This window comes from Macaca fascicularis, chromosome 6, assembly GCF_037993035.2.
Source record: "Macaca fascicularis isolate 582-1 chromosome 6, T2T-MFA8v1.1".
NCBI lineage: Eukaryota > Metazoa > Chordata > Mammalia > Primates > Cercopithecidae > Macaca > Macaca fascicularis.
Genome location: NC_088380.1, coordinates 87,035,727 through 87,051,850, shown reverse-complemented (window position 1 = coordinate 87,051,850; position 16,124 = coordinate 87,035,727). Strand labels below are relative to the sequence as shown.

The 16,124-nt window shown below is 36.4% G+C and overlaps 1 protein-coding gene across 4 annotated transcripts in view; it reads right to left on the bottom strand.

The window, feature by feature from the left end:
- The window catches only part of XRCC4 (X-ray repair cross complementing 4), a 289,569-nt gene that overhangs the window by 236,881 nt on the left and 36,564 nt on the right, over nt 1-16,124 (bottom strand). The gene's annotated exons all lie outside the window — the stretch shown is intronic.

Genomic DNA, 16,124 nt, shown 5'->3' with positions numbered 1-16,124 from the left:
GCTAAAAACTCTCAATAAACTAGGTATTGATGGGACGTGTCTCAAAACAATGAGAGTTATTTGTGACGAACCCACAGCCACTTTCACACTGAATCGGCAAAAAATGGAAGCATTACCTTTGAAAACTGGCACAAGACAGGGATGCCCTTGTTGGGGTCCACGTGTTTCCTAAACAAAGGAATGAACACACAAGACAACACAAGACAAGACAAACATGGCGGCCGCCTCGAATGGCATGCTCTGCTTTATTTTATACGGTCGTTTGTGGAATGTTGCCAAGTCACAAGACACATTGTTGTTTTTCTGACCTTTCCCTGACTTTCTGGATTTTCAAGATGCTTACACATAAACAAGTCCCCAGGGTCTGCTGTTTGCAGCTGGCTCCTTTGTCCTCCCTGTTTACAGGGAAGGAACTCCCTGCTTCGTTTGCAAGAGCAGGACTTATCGGGAATGCCCTGCTTCATTTGCAAGAGCAGGACTTATGGGGAACGTCTCGTTTACGAGCACGTAGTCCAAGCACGTAGTCCTCTACGTGCCCTCTCTCACCACTCCTATTCAACACAGTGTTGGACTTCCTGGCCAGGGCAATCAGTCAGGAGAAAGAAACAGAGGGTATTCAATTAGGAAAAGAGGAAGTCAAATTGTCAGTGTTTGCAGATGACATGACTGTATATTTAGAAAACTCCATCGTCTCAGCCCAAAATTTCCTTAAGCTGATAAGCAACTTCAGCAAAGTCTCAGGATACAAAATCAATGTGCAAAAATCACAGGCATTCCTATACATCAGTAACAGACAAACAGAGAGCCAAATCATGAGTGAACTCCCATTCACAATTGCTTCAAAGAGACTAAAATACCTAGGAATAAAACTTACAAAGGATGTGAAGGACCTCTTCAAAGAGAACTACAAACCACTGCTCAGTGAAATCAAAGAGGATACAAACAAATGGAAGAACATTCCATGCTCATGGATAAGAAGATTCAATATCATGAAAATGGCCATGCTGCCCAAGGTAATTAATAGATTCAATGCCATCCTGATCAAGCTACCAATGACTTTCTTCACAGAATTGGAAAAAACTACTTTAAAGTTCATATGAACCAAAAAAGAGTCCGCATTGCCAAGACAATCCTAAGCCCAAAGAACAAAGCTGGAGGCATCATCCTACCTGACTTCAAACTATACTACACGGCTACAGTAACCAAAACAGCATGGTACTGGTACCAAAACAAAGGTATAGAACAATGGAACAGAACAGCGCCCTCAGAAATAATGCCACACATCGACAACCATCTGATTTTTGATAAACCTGACAAAAACAAGAAATGGGGAAAGGATTCCCTATTTAATAAAAGGTGCTGGGAAAACTGGCTAGCCATATGTAGAAAGCTGAAACCAGATCCCTTCCTTATACCTTATACAAAAATTAATTCAAGATGGATTAAAGACTTAAATGTTAGACCTAAAACCATAAAAACCCTAGAAGAAAACCTAGGCAATACCATTCAGGCCATAGGCATGGGCAAGGACTTCATGACTAAAACACCAAAAGCGAGGGCAACCAAAGCCAAAATTGACAAATTAAACTAAAGAGCCTCTGCACAACAAAAGAAACTATCATCAGAGTGAACAGGCAACCTACAGAATGGGAGAAAATTTTTAGAATCTACCCATCTGACAAAGGGCTAATATCCAGAATCTACAAGGAACTTAAACAAATTTACAAGAAAAAAATCAAACAATCTCATCAAAAAGTGGGCAAAGGATATGAACAGACAATTCTCAAAGAAGACATTTATGCAGCAAACAGACACATGAAGAAATGCTCATCATCACTGGCCATCAGAGAAGTGCAAATCAAAACCACAATGAGATACCATCTCACACCAGTAAGAATGGCAATCATTAAAAAGTCAGGAAACAACAGGTGCTGGAGAGGATGTGGAGAATTAAGAACACTTTTACATTGTTGGTGGGACTGTCAAGTAGTTCAACCATCGTGGAAGACAGTGTGGTGATTCCTCAAGGATCTAGAACCAGAAATACCATTTGACCCAGCCATCCCATTACTGGGTACATACCCAAAGGATTATAAATCATGCTGCTGTAAAGATACATACACACATATGTCTATTGCAGCACTATTCACAATAGCAAAGTCTTGGAACCAAACCAAACGTCCATCAATGATAGACTGGATTAAGAAAATGTGGCACATATACACCATGGAATACCATGCAGCCTTAAAAAAGGATGAGTTCATATCCTTTGTAGGGACATGGATGAAGCTGGAAACCATCATTCTCAGCAAACTATCACAAGAACAGGAAACCAAACACTGCATGTTCTCACTCATAGATGGGAATTGAACAATGAGAACACTTGGACACAGGATGCAGAACATCACACACCAGGGCCTGTCATGGGGTGGGGGAAGGGAGAGGGATAGCATTAGGAGATATACCTAATGGAAATGACGAGTTAATGGGTACAGCACACCAACATGGCACATGTATACATATGTAACAAACCTGTACGTTGTGCACATGTAACCTAGAACTTAAAGTATAATAAAAAACAATTAAAAATAAATAAATAAATAAATAAAAGATAAGAATGACAGATGACTTCTCAGCAAAAAAAAAAAAAAAAAAAAAAAAAACACCAACTAAAAAGACAGAGCAATGCTCTTAATGTACAGGAAAAGAAAAGAAAAGAAAAAGTCAATCTAGAATTCTCTACCCATTGAAAATAACTTTCAAAAAGACAGGCAAAGTACAGACTTTGGAAGATATGTAAAACCCGACAAAGTTCATCCTAGGCAGATCCGCATTATAAGGAATATTAAATGAAGTCCTTCAAACAGAAGGAAAATATTATTACACGGAAATCTGGATCTATATGGAGTAATAAATTGCTCCAGACCTGAACATGCACCATTACGTCCCACCTCCTAACACGGTTGCATTGGGGATTGTATTAGTCTGTTTTCATGCTGCTGATAAAGACATACCCAAGACTGGGTAATTTATTTAAAAAAAAAAAAAAAAGAAGAAGTTTAATGGACTCACAGTTCCACATAGCTTGGGAGGCCTCAGAATCATGGCCGAAGATGAAAGGCACATCTTACATGGCGGCAGGCAAGAGAGAATGAGAACCAAGTGCAAGGGATCTTATAAAAGCATCAGATCTCTTGAGACTTAATACCACAAGAAGTGTATGGGGGAACCTGCCCCCATAATTCAATTATCATCCACCAGGTCCCTCCCACAACATGTGAAAATTATGCGAGCTACAATTCAAGATGAAACTTGGGTGGGGAAATAGCCAAACCATATCAGGGGTTCAGTTTTCCACACACAAATTTTGGGAGACTTATTCAGACCATAGCATTCCACCCCTAGCCCCCCAAATTCATGTCCTTATAACACACAAAATACATCCATTCCATCCCAATAGCCCCAAAAGTCTTAACTCATTCCAGCATCAACACAAAAGTCTAAAGTTCAGAGTCTCATCTAAATCAGATATGGGTGAGACTCAAGGAACAATTAATCCTGAAGCAAATTTCCCTGTAAAATCAAACAGGTAAGTTTTGTCGCTCTAAAACACAATGCAGGCATAAAACAGATATTTCTATTCCAAAAAGAGAAACAGGAAAAAAGAAGGGAGTTACAAGTCCCAGAAATGTCTAAAGCCCAATAAGGCATACAACATTAGATCATAAGCCTGGAAAATAATCTTACATGGCTCCATGTCCCACCTTCCAGATACATAGGAAGGATTGAGTCTCTAAGACTTGCACATTCCTGCCCCCATGGCTTTGCTGGCACAGCCCACATTATAGCTCTCACACATTTAAAACTAATGTCTGTAAGCTTTCCCAGGCTAGCACTGCATACTGGTGGCTCTTAGTTCTGGAGTATTCAGGTGGCCTTCTTCCCACGGCTCTACCAGGCATTGCAGTAGTAGAGAAGGGGGCTCTCAGCAGCAGCTCACACCCCACAGTTCCCCTGGGCATTGACTTCATGGGGACTCTGTGGCAGCCCCATCCCTGTAGCAAGTCTCTGCTGTCTAGGCCTTGAAGCTCTCTGAGACAGCCTCTAAAACTGCATCTATTTGCAGATAACATCACTGTCTAGAGAAAAAAATTATCAAAGAATCTTAAAAGCAAACAACAACAACAAAAACCACCTAGAACAAATAAGGGAATTTAGAAAGATTGGAGAATATACAGTTAACACAAAAGAAGTCAGTTGAATTTCTATTAATATATACTCATAATGAACCACTGTACAAATTTAAAACATAATACCACTTATAACAGTGGCAAAAAGATTGAAATACTTAGGCATAAACCTAACAAAATGTGCATAGGATCTGTATGCTAAAAACTACAAAATTCTGATGCAAGATTTCAAAGTAAACTTATATAGATATACCATGTTGATAAACTCTAAGACTCAATTTTTTTCATAATTAGAGTAAAACTGATTTTAAAAGTGTAAAAATAACTAAATTATTTAAAATAAAATTTTTCAAAAAAATAAAGTTGGAAGATTCATGTAACTCAATTTTTTTTTTTTTTTTTTTTTTTTTTTTTGGTGAGATGGAGTTTCACTCTTGTTGCCCAGGCTGGAGTGCAATGGTGTGATCTCAGCTCACTGCAACCTCTGCCTCCCAGGTACAAGTGATTCTCCTGCCTCAGCCTCCCAAGTAACTCAGATTACAGGAATGCGCCACCACACCCGGCTAATTTTTTAGCATTTAGTAGACGGGGTTTTACCATGTTAGTCAACCTGGTTGTGAACTCCCGACCTCAGGTGATCCACCCACCTCAGTCTCTCAAAGTGCTGGGATTATAGGTGTGTGCCACGACGCCCAGCCCACATAACTCAATTTTAAGGGTAAGGATGTAGCTGCAGTAATTAAGACAGTGTAGTGTTGGTGGAGGGACAGACACATAGATCCATGAGGCAGCATAGAAAATACAAAAGTAGACCCACTTAAGTCCAGTCAATGATTTTTAACAAAGAGGCAAAAGCAATTCAATGGAGAGAGGAGAGTCTTTTCAACTAACGATGTTAGAACAATTGACATTCATAGCCAAGAAAGTGAACCTCAACCTCATACTTTATACCAAAAGGAATTCAAAATAGATAATAGATATAAACGTAAAATACAGAACTACAAAACTTTTAAAAGAAACCATAGTCAAAAATTTGTATGACATAGGGTTAGGCGAAGAGTTCTTAGCCATGACACCAGAAGCAAAAGCATAAAAGAAAAATAGTCAACAAATTGGACTTCATCAAAAATAAAAGCTTTTGCTCTACATAAGACCCTGTTAATAAAATGATCAGACCAGCAAGAGACTAAAGAAGATAGTTACAAATTACACATACAACAAAAATACAATCAAAAAGGGGTAAAAGATTTGAACAAACACTTCACCAAATGGGATACACACATGGCAAATAAACACATGAAAAGATTTTTCAGCACTTTAGCGATTAATGTTCATAAAAGCCACAATAAGATACCATAACACACCTATTAGAACGGCTAAAGGCAAAAATTTTGACAATACCAAATGCTGATAAGAATGCAGATCTTACGTATTTCTGGTAAGAATGTAAAATGGTACACCCATCTGGGAAAACAATGTAGCACTTTCTCTTAAAGTTAAACACATACTTACCATACAACCCTGCATTCACAGTCCTAGGTATTTATCCTAGAGCAGGGGTCAGCAAACTGTTTCCAAAAGGGCGAAAGGTAAATATTTTAGTCATTACACACCATAGAGGACTCTGTTGCAACTATTCAACTTTGCCACTGTAGTACAAAAGTATACACAGACAACATATTAAAAAAAAAAATAAACATGCTTGCAATCCAGTAAAACTTTATTTCCCAAAATGGGCAGCCAATTCACAGGCTATTGTTTGCCAACTCCTGTACTAAATAAATGAAAATTTATGCTCACATGGAAACCTGTACATGAATGTCAAAAGCAGCTTTCTACTAGCCAAAAAAGTGGAAACAACCTAAAGGTTTTTTTCAGTGAATAAATGAATAAACAAAGTGTGGTGCACCCATGGCATTGCACGAAGTAATAACAGACTACTCAACAATAAAGAAAATGATCTACTGATACACTCAACAATTTGGTGGCTCTCAAAAGTATTATGGTCAGTAAAAAACAGCCAATCTCAAAAGGATGTATATTGTACAATTCCACTAATATTCTCAAAGTGGCAAAACTACAGTGACAAAGAGTAGATTGGTGGCTACCAGGAATTACATTGGATGGATAGTGTGAATATAAAGGCGGTAACACAAGGGAATAAAGAGGTTTCTTTGAAGCAATAAAAGAGTTCTGTACCCTGACTATGGTGGTAGTTACATGAATCCACATGTAGAACAAAATTCACATAACTATATGCCAAAACAACAACAAGAACAATAAAAACAGTGCACATAAAAACTGATAAAAATCTGTGTATACTCTGTAGTTAACAGTATTGTACCGAAGCCAATTTACTGCTTTCAATAATGTACTACAGTTATATATTGTTATCATCGGGAAAGCTGGGTGAAGGGTACACAGGACCTCTGCGTACTACTGTTAAAACTTTTTGAGCCTAAGGTTATTTCAAAATGAAAAGTTAAAAAGGTAAGTTAACTGTTAAAAGTAAAAATAATATTAATGTAACACTAACTGTGAAGTGTGTAAGATATGCAGAAGAAAAATGTATGACCACAACAGCATAAGCTCATAAAAGGAGAAATGAAAGTATGATGCCATAATATCTGTGAAATGGTATATCACTTCAAAGCATACGGTGATAAGGTAAAGATGCATACTATAAACCCTAAAGCAAACATAAAAATAGCATAAAGATGAGTTATAGATAACAAGATAACTAAAAAGATAAAATAGAATGATAAAAAATACTTAGCCCAAAATAAAATGGAGAGGAACAAGTAAATAAAATAAAGATGGAACAAACAAGAGATAGTAGATTTTTAAACCACCATTTTTAATGTAATTGTCAATAATTACATAAAACATAAATGGCCTAAACATCCCAATGGAAAAACACAGATTGATAGACTGAATTAAAACACCACCACCCAACTATATACTTCCTAAAAGAAATCTAGTTTATATAAAGAGAAAAATAATTAAAAGCAAAAGGATGAAAAAATATTCCATGCAGACTGCAATCAAAAGAAAACTGGAGGAGCGTAAGAACATGTATAAAGTAGATTTTTAAGACAAATAACATCATAGAATTAGAGGGTCATTTCATAGTGACAAAGAGGGCAGCTCATCAAGACAGCATGTCAAAGCTTAATGTTTTACACCTAATTAACAAGGGCTCAAAATACATGAAGTAATCTCTGATATTACTTCAAGGAGAAGTAAGAAATACAGAATTACAGTTCTTGATTTTAATACATTATCAGTCACTTTTAAAAGAAGTAGACAGAAAATAAGCAAGAATATAGAAAACTTAACACCACCAACCAACCTGATCTAATCAATACCCAAAAATTAACACTCAAAAATCTAATAACACCCAAAAATAGCAAATAAGTATTTCTTTCAAATGCATATAAAACATTGAACAAAGGTTACATTCAGTGCCATAATACAAGTCCCAATAAATTTCAAGGGATTCAAGTCACATAAAGTTTCTAACAACAATGGACCTAAATTAAAAACGAGTATTGGCACGATATCTGTAATAGCAAACAAAACTGAAAACAAAATTACAATCTACTAATTAATTCAAGGGTGAAGACTAAAATGAAAAGGGAAATTAGGAAATATTTTAAATGAAAATGAAAACACAACATACCAAAATGTGAGGAATGAAGTTATAGTAGAATCTGGAATGAAATTTAGATCCCAAATTGTGTATCAGAAAAAAAGGAAAGTTTTAATTCAGTGACCTCACTTTCTGCTTCAAAGTGATAAACCTAATATAAAATGTATAAGATCTATAATTTGAAAACTATAAACAATTTCTGAGTAATTGATGAGATCTCAATGAAGACTTATAAATTCAACACTACTGACATTGTTTCAGATAATTTTTGGTATGGAAGGAAACCCTGCACATTATAGAATACTTAGCAACATCTCTCTGCCTTCTTCCCATTGGATGCCAGTTAGGAGCTGCTGGCCGTGACAATCAAAAATGTCTTCAGACATTGCCAAGTGACCCTAGATGAGCAAAATCTCCCCTGGGTAGGAAACACTGACCTAAATAAATGGATGTACTATATTTATGAGTCAGAAGGCTTAATATGGTTAAGATGTCAATTCTGTAGATCCAATGCATTCCCAATTAAGATCCCAGCAGACTTGTTTGGAAAAATTGAGAAAATAATTCTACACCTCATAAAAATATTTGAAATAATAGAATAACTAAAGCAAATTCAAAAATAACAAAATTGAAGAACTTATACGACATGATTTCACCAGACTTCATGATTTATTACAAGCCTAAGTAATCAAGACAGATTATGGCTGGCACAGAGCTAAACAAATAGATAGATGGGGCAGTACAGAGTCCAAATATAGACCAATAATACATACATGGTTAACTGATTTTCAACAAAGTGCAAGAAAAATTCAGCGGGGAATTCAACAAATGGTGCTAGAATGACTAAATAGTCATATAAAAAATGAACTTCAACCCATACATTAAAGTATATACAAAAATTAACTCAGCCGGGTGCGGTGGCTCAAGCCTGTAATCCCAGCACTTTGGGAGGCCGAGACGGGTGGATCACGAGGTCAGGAGATCGAGACCATCCTGGCTAACACGGTGAAACCCCGTCTCTACTAAAAAATACAAAAAAAAAAAAAAAAACTAGCCGGGTGAGTTGGCCGGTGCCTGTAGTCCCAGCTACTCAGGAGGCTGAGGCAGGAGAATGGCGTAAACCCGGGAGGCGGAGCTTGCAGTGAGCTGAGATCCGGCCACTGCACTCCAGCCCGGGCGACAGAGCGAGACTCCGTCTCAAAAAATAAAACAAACAAACAAAAAAATTAACTCAAAATGTATCACAGACTCTAAATGTAAAAATCTAAAACTATAGAGTTCATACATGAAAGCATAAGTCTGTAACAAGTTAGGCAAAAATGTATTAGAAGTGATCTCAAAGCAAGATTAATAAAAGAAAAAAATTCAGTTCCTCAAAATTAAGAAATTATCTGCTTCTCCCACAAACTTGGAGAAAGTATTTGCAAATTGTGTATCTGTTAAGGATATGAAGAGTTCTTCAAAACTCAGTAAGAAAATAAGCAACCCAATAAAAACAAATGTAAAAGATTTAAACCAATATCTCACTATAGAAGATACACAGATGGCAAATAATATCATTAGACATTAGGGAAATGCTAATTTAAAATATGAGATATGGTCACACACCCACTAAAATGTCTAAAATGAAAAATCTGACCATACCAAGTAATGACAAGGATGTGGAGAAACTGGAACTCATATACTGATCATGGGAATGTAAAACAGTACAAACTCTACGGAACACTGTTGGGCAGTTTCTTCAAAAATTAAACATATGCCTACCATATAACCCAACTATTCTACTCCTATATATTATTCAAATAAAATATATGTCCATACAAATATTTAAATGTTCATAGCAGCTTTATTGGTTATAGTCCAAAACTAGAAGCAACCCAACTGGTGAATGCATAAACAAATTGGGGTATATCTATAAAATGGAACACCATTAAGCAGGAAAAAAAGAATAAGTTATTAAAACTTACAACAACATGGAGGAATCGCAAAACAATTATGCTGAATAAAAGAAATCAGACCAAAAAAAGAAGTACATACTGTATGGTTAAATGTATGGATAATGTAAACCAATCTATAATGACAGAAATCTGATCAGTGGTTTTCTGGGGACTGAGTAAAGAGGTAGGAGAGAGGGAGAAAGGAATTACGATGGGTACAAAAAAATTTGAGCAGGTTAAGGACTTATCATCTTGATTACGGTGATAGTTTTATGGGTATGTACACATTTTAAAATTTACCCAGTTGTATACCTTCTATATGCACATTTTATGTTAATTATATCACAATAAAGTTGTTAAAAATTAAAACATACCCACAAAAAGATTTAGACATGAATGTATATAGCTGCTTTATTCACATCAACCCACAACTTGAAATCACCATAAATGTGGTATATCTATACAATGGAATACTACTCAGCAATGGAAGGAATGAAATGCTGATATACAGCACATAATGAGACATCTCAAAAATGTTATACTATGCAAATAAAGTTATAAGCAAGTATACACACTGCACAGTTCCTTCCATTCATATGAAATTCTAAAACATGTAAAGCTGATCTATAACGATAGAAAGCAGCCCAATGGCTGTCTGGGGCCTTCAGAGTAGGTAGGGTTGGGAGAAGAAAATGGGTAGTTGGGCGCCTGACTGCAAAGAGGCTTGAAAGTGCTTTCCTGAATACTGAAAACTGTATACTCACCATAGGTACATTTAATTGTCTGTAAATTATCCCTAAACAAATTTTTTAAAAATTGATTTGGGATTCATAAAACAGACCTGAATTTTACTCTAGCTTAGCTTACTACCTCTGTTTTCCTTAGCAACTCACTTATACTTTCAGCATGTATTGTTTCATGTATAAACAGTGACAATACCAAGTGCATTTGATGAAGTATGAGATTGCACGCTGAAGCAGATTAACTGAAAACAAGCAAATATTAATATTATTAAATTGAAATGTCCTTTTACAACACAGTTTTTACATGCTACTTTCTACTTCTGTTTTTGTTGTTGTTGTTGTTGTTGTTGCTGTTGTTGTTGTTTTGTGAGACAAGGTCTCACTCTGTCTCTGTCGCCCAGGCTGGACAGGCTGGAGTGCACTGGCACAATCTTAGCTTATCTCACTGCAGCCTCAAACTCCTCAGCTAAAGTGATCCTCCCACCTCAGCCTCCTAAGTAGCTGGGACTACAGGCATGTCCCACCATGCCCAGCTAATTTACATTTTTCTTTTTTTGTAGAGATGAGGGTCCCACTATATTGTCCAGGCTGGTCTCAATCTCCTGGCCTCAAGTGATCCTCCCACATTGGCCTTCCCAAGTACTGGGATTACAGGCATGAGCCACCATGCCATGCCTTCTTCTGCTCTGTTATTATGCTAAGTTGTTTCTTTTCTGAACAAAAAAGTTAAGATATAATGACTTTAAAATATTTATCAAAGCAAACATTTTAAATAAAGGCAGAAAAATATGAAGCAAGAAATAAAATAGGTCCATAAACAAAAAATAGTATAACTAAACATTGATATTTTTGTTTTTCAAAGTAGTTCTAAAATTTAATGTATGGATTAGCTAGAAACCGTATACTTTTAATGGGATTTCTTCACCACTTACATTACTTAGTCCTCACATTCCAAAAAGATCACAAAATTATACAGTGTTTAGTATCAAAATAGCACATGTACACAAATACTTTTATGACCAAAATAAAGAATACTATGATTTCCTTTTCAGACATTCAAACAACACATCTGCAACCCATATTCCCAAAGACCTGAAAGTCATTACTATTTTTGACAAAATCTTTGGCAGAAGACACAATAAATGCTACAATTCTGATATTTCATCTGCAAATAGCCCTTTGAATTCAGAGTCCCTCAAACCACAGGGACACATGGCAATAATATAGGATTTTGGACTGCTGTTTTAAAAAAGAACTCTGGATGTTTATTTTGGCTAACTGGTTTTACTTCATTTTCATATATCTGAGAAATGTCAGTTAAATAATGTGGGAAGGCTGTCTGAAACTTAGAATGGATTTTCCACTAAAAAGTAAATAAAAACTTATAAAATATAGTGAGATAGAGCAGGATATACCTTATGTTGTAACAGTTCTTAAATTGAGATGACTGAAACCCTTATTTGTAATGAAATACTAAACAAATATCCTTGCAACAAAAACAACAAAGCCTTCTGAATGATGTTTCAATCTTCCCTAAATGTTAAATGCATAGATTGCTACTTGACCCTCAATATCCATCTTCCAGTTTTTACACAGTAATTAAAACTTCTGTGCACAGGACGCAGCTGAAGATTACATTTCACGGATTCCCTTGCAGCCAGGTGAAGCTATGTGACTACATTCTGGCCAATGGGACGTAAGCAAAAGGAATGTATCAAATTTGGGAGTGACTATCTTAAAGAAAAAAGCACATGTTATTTCCTGTCTCTTTAACTGGGTCCTGCTGCCTCAAAGGTGAGCATAATAGTAAAACTAGACAAGTTATCTTGGACTATGAAATAAAAACTATCTGTTAAAAATTACAAAGTAGACTGTTGGGCACACTGACTCATGCCTGTAATCTCAGTGCTTTGGGAGACTAAGGTAGGAGGTTCTTGTGAGCCTAAGTATCAGAGGTTACAGTGAGCTATGATCACATCACTGTACTCCAGACTAGGCAAAAAAGTGTGACCCTGTCACAATTAAAAAAAAAAAAAAAAAAAAAGCCAAGGCAACAAAGAAGCCTGTGTCTCCAAAATCATAAAACCATCATATTAACTCAGGACTGCCTATTTGGATTTTTATATCACTGAAAAATAAACTTCTATGCTATTTAAGTACTAGGGGAAATGAGGGTAAAGAAATAGAAGACTTTGCATTAATTCTACTAGAGACTTGTAGCAAATTCTAGTGTTTTAGATATTCACTATATACGTGTGTGTGTGTGTGTGTGGAGATGTATATACATACAGATATATATATATGTACTAAATCATGTTTAATTTTTCTTCAAACCTCATGGCTTCCTTCACTGGGGAACAACGCAGTTAAGGTTAAATGATTAGCCCAAGTTTATTCTTATCAAAAAGAATTAAGTACTTTTCTTTGACTCATAAATGAATTTTTTCTAAAGAAACAGAGTGAGATATGAAAGCAAACAAGGAAGATGAATATATTATTCATTAAGATGCATTGTTAGCAGGACAAAGTCTGTATGGCAAAATCAGGATAAATTGTTAAAGGTAGAGGGAAAACAGTGACCTAAAGCACACAAATGATCTCTTGTGTGAGTGACAGTCCTTGTGCTGAAGAGATGAGGAGTTCCAAATGCTGGCACCACAGTATGCTTTCAACCAGAACAATCTACTGTTAAATGAAGAGCACTAGGCAGGAAGGGTCACATGGGTTCACACTCTATGGAGAAAGAAAATAGTGTGTAGCTGTTCACCCGACATTTATTCAAATGAGAATGAAGCTAAAATGAAAGGATCTATGTTATCTATAAAGAAAAGCCAATTAACGCCTAAGGGAAGTTTAGGGAGGATAAGCTCAAAAGCAATCTCATGAAAATTTTGGACCCACTGCTCCTAAAACATGTGTATAAATATTGACAAAAAGTTTAAAATTTAAAATATTTCACTACATTAGAAATTGGTAATTCTGGCTGGGTGCAGTGGCTCACGCCTATAATCCCAACACTTTGGGAGGCTGAGGCAGGCGGATCACTTGAAGTCAGACCAGCCTGGCCCACATGGCACAACCCCGTTTCTACTAAAAATACAAAAATCAGCCAGGCATGGTGACATGCACCTGTAATCTCAGCTACTCAGGAGGCTAAGGCAGGAGAATCACTTGAACCTGGGAGGCAGAGGTTGCAGTGAGCTGAGATTGCACCATTGCACTCCAGCCTGCATGACAGAGCGAGGCTCTATCTCAAAAAAGAGAGAGAGAGAGAGAAAAATTTGTAATTCTCTCACTCAGACAAACCATAAGATAGTATTTTCAAAATATCAGGTATTTTTGAATACTAAAATAGTGGTTACTTCCTTTTAAGAAAAAAAAAAGAAAATTTGTTATAAATATAAATTTCAAACAATTCTTATATAAGTTAGATATCCAAAATGTTCAAATTGTACAGTGAACACACAATTAGATACACAAAATTTCTTGAACTGATGGCAATAAATGTCTAAAATCCTGACTCTCAGAGGTATGCATCTGGGAGCAACTCTTTGTCACAGGGGAGCAACCTTACATTAAGAAACAACAGAACTCACAACTTTTTGAGTTGAATTTATATTCATTCTTTTCCTTTCTTCTAAGTTTAGGAGGTCATTTTTGGCAACAATCAGATGTCTGTGTCATCAAGAAAAGTATTACAAACTCCTCAATTTTTAGGTCATCCAAGCAAAATTAGCTTCAAAAAAGTATTCTGTCTGCCATGTTTCATTCCAATTGTCTGCAATTTTTTTTTTTTTTTTTTTTTGCCAGCAGATGAATTTATGAGATATTGTCACTCTGAAATCAGTTTGCAGAAGCACATCCTAAATACTGAAGATTACCATGACACTTTGGCCAAATGAATTTGTGATCTCTCAGCTGCATCCATCCATAAGGCTGACAACAGCACTGGAAGTTTTACCTCATTTAAATATCCAAAATACCTCTCAAGTAAGTCAAGCCATGAACAAACTCCTCCTTATCAAACTGTTCTGAGAATAGCCTTTTCTTTCTCATAAACAAATAAATAAATGAATAAATAAGGAGACAGCTATTTAGACTGCAATGTAGTGGTTTAAGACATTCTGTAGGGAACCAGCACACTTTTTGCATTGCTGGTAATCTTTTAGGCTGTTTCCATTTCTTGTGAACACTTCTTGAAAAGGTAGTACCTGTAGTTCAAGATGCTGGCTCTGATAAAGTTGTTTACTTTCAGGGTGGCAAGCAAAAATCTTTCAGGATTATTATGAGTCTTTGATGCTGATAGATGCCAAACCAACTGTAGAAGACATGAATCAAGAGGACTTAAAGCTCTTTCTTCATAGAAGGAGTAAAACCTGATGTATTGCCAGCCATGGCAAGTACTCCATCTAGGCTGATATGGTTTGTCTGTGTCCCCACCCAAATCTCATCTTGTTTTTTTGGTTTTCTTATTTGTTTGTTTGTTTTGAGACAGAGTTTCGCACTTGTCGCCCAGGCTGGAGTGCAATGGCGTGATCTCAGCTCACTGTAACCTCCACCTTCTGGGTTCAAGCCATTTTCCTGCCTCAGCCTCCCAAGTAGCTGGAATTACAGGCATGTGCCACCATGCCCGGCTAATTTTGTATTTTTAGTAGAGACATGGTTTCTGCATGTTGGTCAGGCTGGTCTGGAACTCCCAACCTCAGGTCACCCACCCACCTTGGCCACCCAAAGAGCTGGGATTACAGGCATGAGCCACCACGCCTGGCCTAAATCTCATCTTGAATTGTAGCTCCCATAATTCCCACATGTTGTAAGAGAAACATGGTGGGAGGTAATCAAATCATGGGGGTGGGTTTTTCCCATGCTGTTCTCATGAAAGTGAGTAAGTCTCATGAGATCTAAAGGTTTTATAAAGGGGAGTTCACCTGTACATGCTCTCTTGCCTGCCACCATATAAGACATAACTTTGTTCCTCCTTCTCTTTCTGCCATGATTGTGAGGCCTCTCCAGCCACGTGGAACTGTGAATCATTTAAACTTCTTTCCTTTATAAATTGCCCAGCCTCGGTTATGTCTTTATTAGCAGTGTGAGAACAGATTAATATAAATGCCAACTGTACCAAGCCCCATCTTTTACCATGTCAAAAATATCAAAAGCCTTTCAGCCTTCCAAAATGTACCTCACTAATTTGGAATTATGTATCAATATGTATGAAACAGATAAAAACTAGAAAATGGCTGCACAAAATAATGCTAGTTGTTACATGCAAATGTTTAGTGAATGGGAAATGGCATTGATCCCAATTTGGCAATGATCTGCTTCAAAATATTCGAAGAGTCTGCACTTCTGTAATATATAATATCATCTGATTGAGCTTGGGCCATAGGAAAGAACACTTACGATAAATAACAAAATTGTAGTAGCTAGTTCCAACCTTCTTACTGTACCTATTTTAAATTACCATTTTAAGAAACACAGCATATTGAAACTTACATAATTTGACAGCTAATTAGAAAATGTTTATTTTAAATATAAATTACTAAGGCTAGTTTCTCTGTATTATTCCCTACATGATAATATATATTTATAATGATTCCAT